This window comes from Halichoerus grypus, chromosome 12, assembly GCF_964656455.1.
Source record: "Halichoerus grypus chromosome 12, mHalGry1.hap1.1, whole genome shotgun sequence".
In the NCBI taxonomy this organism is placed as follows: Eukaryota; Metazoa; Chordata; class Mammalia; order Carnivora; family Phocidae; genus Halichoerus; species Halichoerus grypus.
In genome coordinates this window covers 56,377,079-56,392,601 of record NC_135723.1, presented here as the reverse complement: position 1 = coordinate 56,392,601, position 15,523 = coordinate 56,377,079, and positions in this window count along the sequence as shown.

Genomic DNA, 15,523 nt, shown 5'->3' with positions numbered 1-15,523 from the left:
TGCCTTGGTAGTATCCTTAATATTTGTAATGACTTCTGATACCAACTACCTGGAGTTAGGCCAGATTTCACAGGTTAAGGGCATAATCCTCCACAATACTGCCCTCACTTTACACATTAGCCACAAATTTGGATGTCCCAAGACCACTCTTAGATCTGACCAATTGACTACAAATTTGAGTGTTCACACTACCCCCTGAGGTTCACTAATAAACTAGATCACCTCAGAGAACTCTCTGAAAGCACTGTACTTACTATTATAGTTTTATTATAGCAAAAAGAAAATCAGAACCAGCCATAGGGAGACACACAGGGCAAGGTCTGAGAGCATTCCAAATGCAAAGTTTCTGTTGTTTTCTCTCCATGGAATCAGTTTGCATTACTCCAGGGTGTGACCATATTAAGAGTATTGTTAATTAGGGAAGCTTACCTGGACTTCGTGTTCAGAATTTTTATTGGGGTTTTATTGTGTGTGATTTTTTTTTTTTTTAAAGGATTTCATTTAGGGACGCCTGAGTGGCTCAGTTGGTTAGCATCTGCCTTTGGCTCAGGTCATGATCCCAGGGTCCTGGGATTGAGTCCCACATCAGGCTCCCTGCTCAGCTAGGAGTCTGCTTCTCCTTCTCCCCCTGCCCCTCTCCCCAACTTGTGCTCTCTCTCAAATAAATTTAAAAAAATAAAGATTGATTTATTTGAGAGAGAGAGCGAGAGAGCATGCAGAGCGAGGAGAGAGGTGTGATTAGATTATTGGCCAGATGGTTGAATTCAATTTCCAGCCCTTCTCTCTCATCTGACATTACTGAAAAGTCCTGACTCTCTAATCACATAGTTTGGTCTTTCTGGCATGCCCAGCCCCCATCCTGAGTCATGTCATTAGCACAAACTATCTAAGGTTCTAGTCTCAGTCACCTTGTTAATATAAACTATCAGGTGGGGCCCCACAGACCCACCGTGAACAACAGACACTCTTATCACTCAAGAAATTCTAAACATTTAGAGGCTACCTTCCAGGAACTAGGGACAAAGGCCTGCCGAACTCTCTTACATAATATCAGTGTCTATTTCTTTGTGGTATCCCAAATAACAGTGTATTTAGGCCTTTCCTCTTGAGCTGATCAGATTCCCTAGAGAAGGACTTCCAGTCTCTTGCTGGAGAGTGTAGGCCTCCAAGTGTTCTAGGATCTGAATGATAGGAAAAGGCTTGGGGGGGGCGGGGAGGGGTAGTTTCAGCTTCACTGAGTGAGTGAAATGTAAATGTAAATTTTCATTTACTCCTTGAGTTTTCAGTGTTGTACCCAGGCCCTCAACTGTTTTACTGGCTTCAGAAAATGCATCTCATATTTTCTGCAGTGGGTGAGGGACTATTGCCCAGTGTGGGAGTGTTCTAGATAATTTAGGAATCAAATGTCATCATACATAAATTTTCACCCAATTCTTCTATTTTAGTCTTTTCTTTTCCCCTATTTTCTTTTCTTTTTTAAAGTAGGTTCCATGCCCAGTGTGGAACCCAATGAGGGGCTTGAACTCATGACCTTGAGATTGAGACCTGAGGTGAGATCAAGAGTCGGATGCTTAACCAACTGAGCCACCCAGGTGCTCCACCCCCTATTTTCATTGGTACCCAGTATAACAATCCCTGGGCCTTTTAAGAACCCCACAGTTCTGTGGAGGTAATTGAATTGCTTCTTGGTTTTTCTTCTAAGATCCAACATTTTCAGGTCTGCTAAGTCAGCTAACACTCATCTCTCTGCTTTCCAGTTTCTGGAGTTGTGTTGCTATTGTCTTGTCTTCTGTTATCTTTGGCTTTGTGGTTTTTTTTTTTTTAAAGATTTTATTTATTTATTTGACAGAGACAGAGCGAGAGAGCGAGCACAAGCAGGGGGAGTGGGAGAGGGAGAAGCAGGCTTCCCGCGGAGCAGGGAGCCCGATACGGGGCTCGATTCCAGGACCCTTGGATCATGACCTGAGCTGAAGGCAGACGCTTAACAACTGAGCCACCCAGAAGCCCCTTGGCTTTGTGGTTTTATGCTTAAAAAAAGAAAGAAAGAAAAAGAGAGCTACAAGCACCCTTACTGTTTTGGTGGAGTATCCATGTAGCCAAGATGTAGGGGTGTGAGAGCATCTGGCTCTGGGAGGCTGAAACAGACCACGTTCTGCCACTTGCCCTGACAAAATGCAGAGGCAGACAATGAGCGGTAGTGAAACAAGAAAGGAATTTATTTCAGTGAGGCCACCACTGGGAGACAGTGGGCTAGTGTCCCTAAGCTTGTCTCCAAAGTGCTGAAAATGCTTCCAGATTTATGTAAAGAAAATGTGGGACAAAGGTTGGTGGGTATGTGCAGGTAGGCAGTGAAGGTTCAATTGATCATTGTCTTGGGGTCAATCATGCAGGGTCTTGCTGGCTCAGGGCAGTCCTTATACTTGAGGGGGTAGTTTGGGTTCCCATCATGGGATGCTTTGTCCACAAGATCTTTTGCCAGAATTAAGAGATAAGCTGGAAAGAAGAACTTAATCAATTAGAAAGTACAGACTGAGGTCAAAATGGAGGTGGTTGAAGTCCTCTTTCATCCAGAGTCAGCAGAGGTTAAATGCCTTTGTTCAGTTTACCATCTTTATCTGGGAGTACCCTGGACACTTTCTATTTTTCTTCTCCCCTTTATGACGGTTCTTATGAATTGATGAGGGTTAGCCTGCATTTGCTCTTGAGGATCAAATTTAGATGACTTAGAGATGAAGGAGCTGCTATACACGAGATGGAGGTACTTGTGGCAGACAGAGATGCAGAAATTACATTGTTTTACATTCTGCTTAGTCTAAGGACACTGATAGAAATAATGAAGAAGGGGCGCCTGGGTGGCTCAGTCCTTAAGCGTCTGCCTTCGGCTCAGGTCATGATCCCAGGGTCCTGGGATCGAGCCCCGCATCGGGCTCCCTGCTCGGCGGGAAGCCTGCTTCTCCCTCTCCCACTCCCCCTGCTTGTGTTCCCTCTCTCGCTGTCTCTCTCTCTCTCTCTGTCAAATAAATAAATAAAATCTTAAAAAAAAAAAAAAAGACCCGACTCAGAAGTTACCACATTGACTTCTTTATTAATAAACATTAAAAACTACTGTGTGCTAGGCGCTGTGCCAGGTGCCCACCATCCCCACCTGGGGATGTGCTGGGGAGGGGGGCACACACATCTCTGCCTGCAGGACACTGGCAGCTTGTCTGGGAGTGAGGCCACTAAGCCAACAACCTGCTCTGGAAGGAGAAGACTCTGGAATTTCCTGAATCCTCACACCCTTGGCCTCCCAACCCTAAAACACTGACCTCTGGGCTCCCAAACACGGTGGCTCCCTCCTGGATTAGGATCACCACGTGTTTCTCAGGTCTGCCTCTTCTGACCTGTGAGTTCCTGTGAGGAAAGAGCCCTCACATAGACATCTCTAGGGCCTAGTAGCCCAGGCACCCAGTGAATGCTGTTTGAACAGGTGGATTGATGAGATGCTTCTCAGAGTGGGCAGCAAGAAGAGATTAGGTGCCCCGGAGGGAAGGAAGGAGGGCTTCTAGTGATGGCACTGACTGCCAAAGCTTCGAGGGTAGAGCAAAGTTCAAGGCTTGCATCACCTTAGTCAGCACTAAACAGGAAGAGATTAACCTACTCAACCACTGCCCAGGAGCTGGGTCCCTTCCTGACACCGAATCACATTAGCCCAGAACTCATCAGACTTTGGATCTAGACTGCTGGGCTGATAGAGTCCAGGCAAAACTACTTGTGTATCTCCCAGCTTAACAAGTTCTCTTAGATCACCACTGCTCACTGTCTGGGGACATGAAGATCATGTAAATACAGACGAGGTCAAGTTCATGCTGCATGGTATGAAATGCCAAGAAACTGAGATTCAGATCAACAGACAGTACCGTTACTTATCTTAGAGATTTACCTACTGCACTCTTCCTGAAAGATTCTTAATCAATTTCAAACCCAAGCCTCTGGTTTTCAAAAGTGGCAACTTAAATCATTTACTGAAAAGTAAAACATTTCTTCATGTTTTGTGTCTTTCTTGCTTATGGATTGCTTTCTGGGGTCAATTTTAAAAGCAATTTGCAACGATTTCGCCTCTGGACTCCTATTCACAGCAGCACGTTGTCAGGTGGGTAAAGCTCTCCACTCGGTCATCAAAGCCAACCCTATACTTTCCAGGTGGTTCCTGCATGGTAAGCATTTATTTATGTGACTCTGCCTGTCATGCCAATTCACAGAGAGAGGCTAGCCAATGAGGACAGGCTTCCCTCCTGCTTTTAATTACTGTAGTCCCAGAGATGAATGGAAGTCCCTGGTGAGTGGACACAAAGGGCAGAATCAGCAAGGGAAGGTTGCCTAAATTGTCAGCTTCATCTTTGGATCTGATAAGCCTCAGGCCAAGTTGAAAAGAAAGTCACCAAGCTTGGTCAGCAACCTGGGGGCCGCCAGCATCGGCATTAAGCTAATGAGACAGAGATAAATTAAAACCGTTTTCAGGATTGGGCGCCTGGGTGGCTCAGTTGGTTAAGCGACTGCCTTCGGCTCAGGTCATGATCCTGGAGTCCCTGGATCGAGTCCCGCATCGGGCTCCCTGCTCGGTGGGAAGCCTGCTTCTCCCTCTCCCACTCCCCCTGCTTGTGTTCCTGCTCTCGCTGTGTCTCTCTCTGTCAAATAAATAAATAAAATCTTTAAAAAAAAAATAAAAAATAAAAAAAAATAAAAAAAATAAAAAGAACATGCAAAATATAGAAAATTAAAATCCTCTATAATTTCCACTTACATACCTTCCTTCAAATAGCCACTGCTAACAGTTTGATGAATATTCTACAGGTCTTCCCTTGTTTTCAGCATGTGTGCAAGTGTAGGTAATACCATTGGAGATAGATTAGGGGAAATGAGAGCAGATGGAACACCTGGGAGGTGATTTTGACACTGCCAGGGCCCTGCCGGATCCTCTGGAGGCCACCTGCCAACTGTTCACATGCAGGCTCAAAGCTCTGGCACCTGGGCCAGAGGGCAATCCTTTGATTTGAGAGCCTGTGGGCGGCTCATGGGGCAGGATGGAAATTCTGGAGAGCTAATGCCCCAGGAGGGAACTTCACACATGTGGGATGGGCATTGGAGGATAAATATCCAGCTTCCTCTCCCCTCAGGGGGACATTTTGAGGTGTGTCCCACATAGTGTCTCACAGTGTCTCTGATGGCATTCAGCTCCCAGTGGTAACCAGCACATCAATGCGCACTTCATTATATCCTTTCTTCCCCTAAGCAAAAAACCCAAATTGATATGTACCCAAATCCTTGCCTCAGGATCTGCTTTGGAGAAAACCCAAGTTGAGATTGAACAGAAGGCAACAGGATGGGGCATGGGGCAGTGGGCAGGTCTGTGACATCCTTAGGAGGCAGAGTGAATATGACTTACCCATACAAAGGGCAAAAAGAGGGAGTGAGGAAAAGGGCATGCCACAGCTGGACTGATAAATAAATTTCCACCTGGTTTTGAAAAAAGAATAATTTACGGCATTATAGTTCTACTCTATAGTTTAGATGGAGTGAAAAACTAAGAGAATGGGTAATAGAATGAAAATCTAGATGTAGAAGGAATTTAGGCTCAAGATTACGGGGAAAGAAAGTATAAAATGAGAAAACAGTAAAAGGCTCATGAGAATTAACTGCAGGGATAGGAAAATGGGAGAAAAGTGACAGAATGAATGAGGTAATGCATAAAACGAGGTGAACACGAGGAGTGAAGAAATATAGCAAATGAGATGGGAAATTAAGTAGTCAATGAGAGAAAAGATTACACAGTAAATTAGAGATGTTCGTTTTATGGGCAAGGAAATGAGGGAATGGAACAGTAATAAAATTAATCATGGCAACCAAACACTGTGGGAAAACAGATAATGAATGAATAAGTGGGCAGAAAGAATGGATGAAGGATTGACAAAAGGAGAGAAAAAAAAGATGGCCCCAAATGATTGAGTGACTGAGACCATGAAAATGGCAGTAGAGAAAGAAGGGGCAGCCCTAAAGATGGAAATAAGATTAAATTAAGGAATGAAGGAACATCCAAAGAGAAATTAGCAGAATGAGGAAAAAAAAGACATCTGCTGTGAAGAAATGAAAAGAAGGAATGGATACTTCTGTCCAAACTTTAATCAAAACCTTTTGTAAAGTTCTGAAGTTTTCTCCTGGAGCTGCCTGCCGCTTCTCCCTCCAGCTGGATCCAGACGGCCGGAGAGCCCTGAGGGAGTGAAGAGCCAGGAATTGTGGAGACAGTGAAGAACAGCAGCCAGGGAACTACAAAAATCACTGAATTGCAGAGATGCAGCCAAAGATACTCTCCACATTAAGGTCCTCCCAATAAAGATAAAACCCTAAAACTTACACTTGACTACATAATTTTCATTTGTCTGAACTTATTTAAAGTCATCATGTTTTCTTCCCTAATATTCATCTTGCTGTTATAATTATAATAATATAATTTAATATTATATTATTAAATAATGTAATAATTATACAGTGGTAGATTCCTAAATGTCTCCACAAATCTTTTTAGCTTGGCACACAGCCATCCACCTAACTAAAGACAACATTTCCCAGCCTCCCTTGCTAATAGGTGTGGCCATGTGACTATTTGGACCAATAGGCTGTGAGTAGAATTGAAGTCTACCACTACTGAGTCTTGCCTTCCACAGACCTGGCTATGAATCCCACTTTGTTTCTTCATTCCTGCTGACTAAGAGATAGTGAAAGTGGGAGCAAGAGCCACTTCAACCCAGCAATGGAAGCCACATGTTGTGAGGGTGGCAGAGCAGAACCAAGCCAAGTAGAGCATTTCTACCTAATCTGTACCACATGTTTCTAGACTTTATATGAGAAGCAAAGTCTCTTAAGTAGCTATATTTTGAGGTTTCATTGTTATATTAGCTAAACCAGTACTCTAACTAATACAGTAACTGATCTTGGGACTTAAAGATACCACTGTCTGCTTATTAACGGGGCAACACACACACACACACACACACACACACACACACACACACACACACACGGTACTATTCTAGAAGTAGAAATGGACTTATTCATATTCTTGTGGGATCTTTCTCATGGCCATTAACACATGTTTAAACTTATAACTAATTTTCTCATTCTATTTCAGGAAGATTGCCCCAGATCAAGAGTGAGGACTGTGTGTCCAAAACAGCACAGTTGGGCTATATGCTCTAATCCTTGAGGGAATCTGCCTTATGTTGTGAAGTGGTGTGAGAGGCAAAGAGAGGTGTTAAAGACTTAAGAACAGGGATTTCAGAACTAAGCAGTCAGGGTTCTTAGCCCCACCACTTACTAATTTTGTGACCCTGGGAAATGACTGACTTCAGTGCCCCAGTTTCATCATCTGTAGAAGGGGATGATAGTGCCACCTCACAGATGTGGTGGGAATAACCTCAAGTAACATGTGAAAAGCACTTAAAACAGTGACCAGAACATAGTAAGAATCAAAGAAGTGCTTTCTAGGATTGCTTTTGTTATTATTATTAGCATTTTGCCATTTCCAGAGTTGTTTGTAGAGCAGCGTGGGCTGGTAATATCCTCATTCAACAGATGAAGAAAATGACTTGTTAAAGCCCACACTGGTTTCTTAGAAAAAGATCCCAGGTCTGCTAGTTCCATGGATGGATAATCTCATTTATTAGAAGTTGAATTTTCCCTCAAGTCTTTATCTTAAAAGGTGTCTCCATCACCAAGATGGAGAACTTTATGTTCCCCCTTCATGTTGTCCCCTAAAATGTTAGCTATAAGCCTTATTATCAACAAGCACTTATTAAGACTCTGGGACACAAATACAATTACGTTAGCTCAAAAAATGTGAAGGAGACTGAATGTAACTTCCCCAGGTCATAGTGAGTGTGTGAAGCTGAGATGAGAACTTTGGCAGTTTGGTTCTGGAATCTCTGTTCTTGACTCTTTTTTTTTTTTTTTTAAGTAGGCTCCACACCCAGCATGGAGCCGAACGTGGGGTTCAAACTCATGCCCATGAGATCAAGACCTGAGCCGAAATAAGAATTAGACACTTAACTGACTGAGCCACCCAGGCGCCCCTCTGTTCTTAACTCTTACACAACCCCTGGATGTCACTTCACAATGTAACTTAAAACTTGACCCAATCCAGGTTTCCCCTTTTATAGCACTAGTCCCAGGAGAAGAATTTGATTCACCCCTACTGGGTCTGATGTCTGCCTATCGGTTGTGGCCACAGGACTGGGTTACTTGCTGTACCTTGACTTCCCAGACCTAACTAAAGGGAGGCTAGAGTGGGAGTAGTTCCAAGAGAGAGCTTCCACCCCAAAACCTATCTTCTAGAGGTAAAATGTGCAAAGGAAACTTAGATTTGAAAGTAAGTTGACCTGTTCAAGGGAATAGATGAGGGAGACAGACACAGAATTGGCTGTCACCACCATATAGGTAGGTTCACGGAACCCATTAGAGGAGATGACAAGGCTTAGAGAGAGAATATGGAGAATATAATACCTACAAAACTGCAGTGAATGAGAGAAGACAGTCCAATTAAAGTGACTGAGAGTCAAGGTATCAAATGTTCCAGAAAGGGAAAAGGAAAAAAAAAAAAAAGAACTCAAAACTGTGCTCTGAATCTGGCAATTAGAAGGTCTGGCAACTTTCAGGAGAGCAAATTAGGAGAAAACAGCCCAACACAGACAGCAAAGTGTTGATCAGAGCATTATGGAAGTAAGGAAGTAGGGACTATGAGTGTAACTGCTTTTCAAGCTCCACTTGGAAGGAAAGAGAACCATAGGGCAGTAGGTAGAGGGAAAGGGGTACAGGGACAGAGTATTAAAATTTGTTTTTTAGAATAGATCTTGAGCAAGCTTTACAAGCTGAGGAGAAAGAGTTAGTAGAAAAGAACTAGTGGAAGATGAGAGAGAGGTTAATTGATAGAGACATTACCAGAGCAGAGGGTGATGGGATTGACTTTAGGCAGGAAGAGAACTGCATCTTCTTTTAATTACCTGACAAGTTTCATAGCATTGATTGATCAAAGTCAAGTTAATGTGAGAAGGTACTATAGGAGTCCCAAATAGTGTGGTTCTACAGTTGACCCTTGAACAACACAAGGGTTAGGGCACCCTGCACAGTTGAAAATCTGTGTATAACTTTTGACTCCCCAATTTAACTACTAATAGCCTACTTTTGACCAGAAGCCTTACCAGTAGCATAAACAGTCAATTAACACATATTTTGTTTGTTATATGTATTATATACTATATTCTTCCAATTAAATGAGCTAGAGAAAGAAAATGTTACTAAGAAAATCATAAAGAAGAGAAAATACATTTATAGTACTGTACTGTATTTATCTAAAAAAATCTGTGCACAAGAGGATCTGCACAGTTCAAATCCATGCTGTTCAAGGGTCAACTATATATATATATCTCATATATATGTATGTATGCATGTATGTATGTATTTATTTTTAAAAAGCATGCTGGCTGCTTTTTGCAAACTGAATTCTAGGACACAAAAGTGGAAGCAGATTGCAATATCCCGTATGTCCTTAAAAGTCAGAATTCTCTGTATTTTAAAAGGGAACTGCAGCTAGAAGAGTTCATACTAATACTTCTAATTCAGCTTCAGGACTACAAAGCTTCTACATAATCGTCTCCACCTCACGCTAATTGGATGATAGTTCTCTGTAGAAATAAATGGTCACAGGGTGAAGCCTTCTGAATTTTGCCATTTGTAGAGCCCTCAGACGAAGTGCCAGCTCCATGCCTGATCAACCTAAAATGAAGCCTGCCAATTGATAACCTGATTCATAACAGGTTCTAAATCAAGTTCAAGTCCTCATCCTTAAAAATGAATGGATAACCAAGAATTATGAGCCATCGAAGGAAAGCCTGCAGTAGGAAAGAAAGGGAGCAAGAAAAACATGGGGAAAAATAACACAAGAACACATAATTCAAGAAATAAAACAGAACTTAAAGGAGAATAATTATCCTTAGAGACATTTGAGAAGATATTGCATCATTAAAATACCAAGAATGCAATGAACAAGGAATAAATAAAATTTTAAACATATAAAGTCTTGCAAATTAACTCCCACAGCATTTGTCTTAGGAAAGTACTTGAGGGTGTGCTCCAGAACAAAAATAAAAGAAAAACCAAGAAGGAGGAAGCTGCACTGAAACCTCAAGTGGGCTCGGTGGTGCAGCAAGAACCAAAGCCCAGAAGTATGGAGAGCAACCATGAGATGGCGAGACATGGTCATCCGAGAAACCCAGAGCGAAGCCCAGATGACAGCAACTGGCACCACTGGCTCCCCTCCTAAACAGGGCCGAAAAGCAGAGGGCCTGCAGTTTTAGGGTCCCCTGACCAAGCAGATGCCTTATTCTGGTACTGGGACCACTGAACTATCAACTTCCATGAGAACGAGGGACGCTGTGAGGCAGGGGAGGGGAGCTCACCCACACAGCTGAATATCCTTAACTGAAGCAGAGTAATCTTTCCCACTCCCGGTTGTCATCTTTCCAGTCCTTGAAGCCTGCCTGGCTGGTGCTTGTGGTCTGTGCTGCAGACAATAGTGCATCCAGCCCAGGGAGTAAGGAAGGGAGAGGTCAGTAAGACAATCATGACTGGCCTAAGGAGCAAGCAGCCCAGTTTCTAACAAGAGGAAGAAGAAATCCAGGAGAGAGGGGGCTCGGGTAAAATGAGAGAATGTGGAGTTACTTAAGAAGATGATCAAGAAGACACCCTGAACAACAAAGAGGCATGGGGAAAACTTACAAATGACACGTTAATGATCGGGAACATATGGAACACCTTTTTTAGACAGGGCACTATTCTAAACACTAACTTCTATTCGCTCTCTAATCTTCGTAACAATTCAGAGATACATACTATTATTATTTCCATTTTATAGATGATGAACCTGAGGCACAGAGAAGATTAATAAGAACCTGCCCAGAGTCCACAGTCAGTAAGCAGCGGAGCCAGCAGCGAGGCTCCGGCCCCTGACGCTCAAAGTAGTGCCTGAGACAGGAAGTACACTCACGGCGCACGACCTGGCTCTGCTGTGAACAACATCTACTTAAGCACAACAATGAAAGTGCTGTATGTAGATTTTCATCTTTTAGCATCAACTATAAACATAACTCCCCAAATCGTTAATGTTTTTAGAACATAATGTTCTACCAATATACAATTAAAGGAGGAGTGGCAAAGTTGAGAAATGGGCAAGTCGGGTAGGAGAGGGCAGGAAAATGGTAGGGGGGCTGATACTCTCATTGTACAAAATAGGGAGTTGAGAGATACCCTCTGCAATTCGTTTACATGTTTATTGTCCGGCTCCTCAAAACTCTGATATATGTGGAGACCTCATCTAACTGGTTCACTGCTATGTTCCCCGCCCTTATGAGAGTGCAAGGCACTTGCCAGGCACTCAATAGATACTTGTGGAATGATAGATGATGAAAGAGAGAAAGGGAGGGAGAAAAAAGAAGAAGGAAGGAAGGAAGGAAGGAAGAAAGGAAATCTAGAGAATCGTATATTTAAGTTTACAAAGGTAATTGATAGAGGGAATAAAAATAATGCTAGAATTTTATTGGGAGGGTATGGGAGGTATGAATATTGCAAGTCATCTAAATCCTTATCTACCACAGCTGACAGTAAACAGAATCTCCATTTGATAAATTCAGACACAGTGATACAGGAGTATTATTCAGAAAAATGTACATAAATACATTTTTTGTATTTAAAAATAAGAAAATTTATAAACTAAACTAAAGCTAAAGAACTAAAAACAAAAAAATTTGTAAGTGTTAAAAGTGGCTGGTTTTGGACAGAGGATGTAGCTATTGAAAGGTAGAGCAGGAGGTGATTGATCCATTAGAAGCCCATGCATATTTTTTTCTCTATGTGCATGTATTATTCTGATTTAAAATAAAATCTATGGAACACTACATCAAAAACTAATGATGTGATGTATGGTGATTAACATAACATAATAAAATAAAAAAATAGAAACAAATTATATAAGAAGTTCTAGAGTTTATATATCCATATATATAAACTTTTCATTTGAGGACAGTTTTAGATTTACAGAAAAATTGTGAAGATAGTACAGAGAGCTCACACTTAATCTCCCCTATTACTTACATTTTGGGATTATTATGGTACATTTGTTACAATTAATGGACCGATATTGATAGCATTTTAAACCAAACCCCATATTTATTCAGACTTCTTTAGTTTCTACCTAATGTCCTATTTCTGTTCCAGGATCCCATGCAAGGTATTACATTGCCTTTAGTCACCATGTCTCCTTCCAATCCTCGTGGCTGCATTTGTGTCTCAGACTTTCCTTGTTTTTGATGACCTTGAAGAGTACTGGTGGGGTATTTTGCAGAATGTCCCTCAATTATGATTTATCTGATATTTTTCTCATGATCCAATCAAGTTATGACTTTGGGAGATGAAGACCACAGAGGTAAAGTGCCATTCTCATTGTGCATATCGAGGGAACATGCTGTCAATATAATTATCACAGTTGATGTTGACCTAGTTCACCCGGCTGAGGTAGTGTTGCCAGCTTTCTCCACTGTAAAGTCACTTTTCCCCTCCTTTTCATGCTGCACTCTTTGGAAGGAAGTAATTGTGCTCAGTCCACACCTAAAGAATGGGAAATTATGCTTCACCTCCTCAAGGGTGAAGTATCTGCATAAATTGTTTGGGATTCTTTGGCACAGAATGCTCTTTTAAAAGCACAAATCACAGGGCACCTGGGTGGCTCAGTTGGTTAAGGGTCTGCCTTCAGCTCAGGTCATGATCCCAGGGTCCTGGGATGGAGCCACACCTCAGGCTCCCTGCTGAGCAGGGAGCCTGCTTCTCCCTCTCCCTCTGCCTCTGCCCGTTCCCCCTGCTTGTGCTCTCTCTCTCTCTCTGATAAATAAATAAATAAAATCTTAAAAAAAAAAATAAAGCACAAATCAGGGGCCCCTATGTGGCACAGTTGGTTAAGCACCAGACTCTTGGTTTCTGCTCAGATGGTGAGTCTCAGGGTCGTGAGATGGGGTCCCAAGTCGGGCTCCGTGCTAAATGTGGGGTCTGCTTGAGATTCTCTTTCCATCTCCCTCTGCCCCTCTTGCTCGTGCTTGCTCGATCTCTGTCTCACTGTCTCAAATAAATAAATCTTTAAAAAAATAAAAGCACAAATCAGATTATATCAAGCCCTTGATTAAAGTGCTCTAATGACTTCCCAGCTTTCTTCAAATCAATTCCAAACTCCCTACCATAACCGTGGCCCTATGCTGTTTGGTCCCCACTTTCTGGACTCCATGACTCTATTCCATCTGACCTTACTCCTTACTTTGGGCTGCCTACCAGACTCTGCAGGATCTGCCCCCAGCTTCCCTTTGACCCCATCCCATTCTTCCCTTCTTGCAGTCACACTCTTCTACTTTCTGTTCCTTAAAAATGTCATTTTTCATCTTAATGGTTTTGCCATGGCCTTTGCCTCCTATCTTTGCAGAGCCAGTTCTTTCTTGTCATGGAGGTCTTAGCTTACATGTCCCCAACTATGTAATTGCAACCAGTCCCAAATCATCCTGTTTCATTTTCATCATTTTTACTTTTCATGCCCTTAGTGATTTCATGTCCATATTGTTTGCCTCTGCCCATCTAGAGTGCTCAAGCATTGTGAGAACTGTCTTTATCTGTCTTGCCTACGGCTGTAATACCTATACCCGACACTATTACTGACACAGTATCAGTGAAAACATGATTTCATGTACCCTCCTCTGGTGGTAAATAGAGGGGGAGGATATAAAAATATGAAGTCAGTCTGCCCTCTTGAATCAGAAGCTTCTGCAATAGTTTGAGTAGTTGAGAAAGGGTTAAAGCTAATGGTTAACTGAGAAATCACTAAATAAAGGCAACACAGAGTGCACTTTCTAAAAGGAATTCATTATATGGCATTCTCCCAATAAAGCACAGAGCTCTCCACTGCCTGGCTTTTCAGTTTATTTTAAGTTAAGTGAACCGTAACTAAGTTGGGAGCCTCATTATATTTGCATGGTTAAAAGCACTGTCACCTCCAGTGGTGTGTTTTAAATAAAAAGCAAGCTTCCAGGACTTAATATCTGCACTAATATATTCCATGGTCAGGGATTAAGTTGAGTGAGAAAGGAGCCAAACTCATCTACCCTTCCTCCGTTGCACAGAGCAGAAAGACTTTCAGTAGCTAGAACCAAACTTTCCAGGCATGAACTGTTCTTTTCATCACAGAGCTCCATGGACCAGGACCAATGGGCTCTCTCATCTCATGCAAGAATGTAGCCAGATAGACTAATCAAAGGAAGAGGAATCTCTCTTACTAACATGTAGACATGCAGACAGTTATAGTTAGCAGAAAAGGGAGAGCAAAAGACCTTGGCAACTTGTTCCTTAAATATATAGCATAGATTTGGTATGACCCAGGTTTCATTTTCACATAGCAGCTATGTCTTACGGAGGGCTAGTATTTGTGGTACAAAGTGCCAAGCACTGCACTTTAGCCCTTGCCTGACTATCTCAGCCCCATCAGTGTCTTCTTCATAACCAGCTTCTAGTGTCCTCCCCGCTCAGCCCCAGGGAGTGAGCAACTAAACCATAAAGTACTATGTTATGTATAGAGCTTAGGGAGGCTTTGGGCCCAGAAATCCCATCACCGTGAGATCCTGTAATTTTCTATGATCACCTGATAATGGGAATTCTGTTATTGCTGTTCATGGTTCATTATTTCATTTCATTTATTTACATTATGGTGTTGTTATTGTATTGCTTCTTGTTATCTACTATTTATTTTACTGTTGTTCACAATTCAATCCCGCATGGCTCCTGTACACCCTTGCCACCTCCTTGTGCTCCATGGCCACATTTGGACATCACATGGGAGATTATTAGAAATGCAGACCCTTATTCCCTCTCTTGACTGACTGAATCAGAACCTGCATTTTACCAAGATCCCCAGGTGACTCTTGTGCCCATTGAAGTTTAAGAAGCACTGCTTTCATCCATCAGACCTGCCCCACACCAAGCATATGGCAGCTACCAAAGCCCCCATTCTGTTCACAGCGTGGCTCTGAAGCCTTCCCCCATCTTCTGTTTCTGACCCTATGGCTTGTCTTTCTTTATGTGTCCTCACTGCTTATATATGGAATCTGACACGACTTCTGTGGATTTGACCTTTTCTTCCCTCCTTAAGCAGGTGTAGATTTTTCTTCTGGTTCTACCACCAAGAGGAGCAGGGATGGATATAAGAAAACAAGGGAGCTGAGAGAGGAACAGAATCCATTTTAAAGTGTCTCAAGTCAAAGCAGTTTACAGCTTTCCTGGGATACAAAAGAAAGTTGTGTCCCCAGGACTCAGGAACCAGGGCTGCCCCAGAGCCCTCAGCAGCAATCATTTACGAACATTTACACCAGTGCCCCTTTGTCAATGTCCTTCAGCTACCATCTAACTCAGC